The following is a 2435-nucleotide window of genomic DNA, read 5'->3' as shown; positions in this document are numbered from 1 at the left end:
TTGGAGATGTATCCACGAATAAAAAAACAGTGATCCGAGTCTATAAATTCACTTGCGTGGGCACAAAGAATGACATTGTGGAGTAGCTACAAACCAATCAAGTCGTTCACAAACCTGAGTCGATAAGGAGTGCCCTTGTGTAAAGTAAACTAGCCACAGGAAGGCCTTAAATCCAACAGGTTATTGCGTTGAAGAGCATCACGGAAAGCCATCATATCAGCCTGAACACGAGGATGGCCTCCTGATTTTTTAGAATTAATAAGGATCTCGTTAAAATCACCCCCGATGATCCAGAGAGACATATTTTGAGTTCGCAACCTGTCAAGAAGACCCCAAGTGTCACAATGACGTCTCCTGTCACTACAACCATGAACACCAGTGAACCGAAATTGTTGTGAGTCATTTTCCACCATAATATCAATATGCAAATCTGAGTACGTGAGCAACTGAACAGAAAGAATTGCGCCAAATAAAAGAAGATAAGTACAATTACTACTATACTATCTGCAGATAAGCATCCATATCCAATTGCTGTTTCAAAATATCAATTCTCGCTCGTTGAAGACGACTTTCACAGAGGAAAAACAGGTCATAGTCCTTGCGCGCAATAAGATGCTCAAGAGCAAGAACTATCCAAGGGTTCCCAAGCCCCCCGACAGTTCCAACTGACGATTTTCATAAGGCCCGACGAGATTAGTCCCCAACCTATGGCGAAAAAGAAAAAGGAAACAGTAGCATCAACCACAGCATTATTAAAACCCACGAGTTCAGTAGAAAAAGATTGAACGCTAAACGAAGGATATTTAAATTTATGATTTGGGGAAAAAACCTTAAAGGGATCGAAGTAGAAAAAGATCTATAATATTTAGGGGCTAATTCAAGCATTAAACCACAAAATTTAGGGACACTTTTAAGAATTCAACACATTTGTATACTGTGTCAGATCTACGGTCTGTTCTTAGTAGGCCCAATTGTCTTTGGTAAATAATAATTGTCTGATTACGTTTCTCCCCGTTTCTCAACCGTATAAGATGATTTCCTTGTTCGTTTTCGTCTTCCTAGAATTCTAAAAAGCAATGCTCTCTCTACAACTCTTCCCTCAAACCGTAATCACACTTTCCTCAGCCCTTCATTTAAACCCCTTTTAAACACGAAAACCGTAAAGCCTTTAAAACTCTACCCAAAATCAAAGCACGCCCCCATTTCTTCAGTCCTTCAATGGAACAGAAAGCCTGAGCTGGCGGGGGAGACCCCGCGCGTGGTGGTTATAACATCCAGGAAAGGTGGCATTGGAAAAACAACCACCACCACCACCAATGTTGGACTTTCCTTAGCCCGTCTCGGATTCTTCGTGGTGGCCATTGACGCCGATGTAGGCCCCCGTAATCTAGACCTCCTCCTTGGTCTCGAGAATCGCGTGAATTACAAGGTCATCGATGTGCTCAACGATGATTGCCGGCTGACCAAGCATTGGTACGAGACAAGCGTTGGTCCAACTTCGAATTGCTTTGCATTTCCAAGCCCAGATCGAAACCCCCCATAGGATTCGGCGGGAAAGCGTTGGTTTGGCTAGTCGACGCTCTCAAAACGCGTGAGGATAAGTCTCTGAATTTATACTAATAGATTGTCCGACGGGGATCGACGTAGGGTTCATAACGGCAATAACTCCGGTGAATGAGGTGGCTATAGTAACGATGCCTGACATAACTAGCTTAAGAGATGCGGATAGAGTGACGAGACTTTTAGAATACGATGGGATAAGGTATATCAAAATGATTGTCAACAGAGTCAGGACCGATATGATCAAAGGAGAAGATATGATGTCAGTTTTGGATGTGCAGAGATGATGGGGCTGCCATTGCTAGGGGTAATTCCAGATGATTCTGAGGTGATTAGGAGCATCAACAGAGGGTATCTACTTGTTCTGAATAAGCCGCCGACCCTTTCCGGGTTGGCGTTGGAGCAAGCTGCTTGGAGGCTTGTTGAGCAGGATAGTATGAAGGCTGTTATGGTTGAGGAGGAGCCAAAAAGCGTGGCTTTTTCTCTTTCTTTGGAGGGTGGGAGTGTTTTTAAGGAGCTAAATCTACAGCGAGTAAAGGTTAGTTTGCGTTCCCATTCTTGCGATTGTTATTGGGTAGATATTCATTTTTATTCGGATTATTTTATTTTATTTTATTTATATATATATATATATATATTATATAGTTTACAAATGATGTTTGAAATATATATATAATATATAGTTTTTAAAATATTTTAAAATAAATATAATATATAGTTTTTTGAAAATATTTTGAAATATATAATATATAGTTTTTGAAAACATTTTTAAAAAACTTATATAGTATATAGTATTGAAATCATTTTGAAAACATATGTAATATATAGTTTTGAAATCATTTTGAAAACTTATATAATATATAGTTTTAAAAACA

At 39.5% G+C, this 2435-nt stretch overlaps 1 pseudogene; it reads left to right on the top strand.

Annotated features, from left to right (window-relative positions):
* The first annotated feature begins 344 nt into the window (after positions 1 to 344).
* On the top strand, positions 345 to 2073 carry LOC120157394 (annotated as a pseudogene).
* The last annotated feature ends 362 nt before the right edge of the window (positions 2074 to 2435 follow it).

The sequence above is a fragment of the Hibiscus syriacus genome, unplaced genomic scaffold, assembly GCF_006381635.1.
Source record: "Hibiscus syriacus cultivar Baekdansim isolate YM2019G1 unplaced genomic scaffold, ASM638163v2 tig00111253_pilon, whole genome shotgun sequence".
In the NCBI taxonomy this organism is placed as follows: Eukaryota; Viridiplantae; Streptophyta; class Magnoliopsida; order Malvales; family Malvaceae; genus Hibiscus; species Hibiscus syriacus.
The sequence above is the reverse complement of the archived record's forward strand: the minus strand, read 5'-3'. Positions and strand labels throughout refer to the sequence as shown.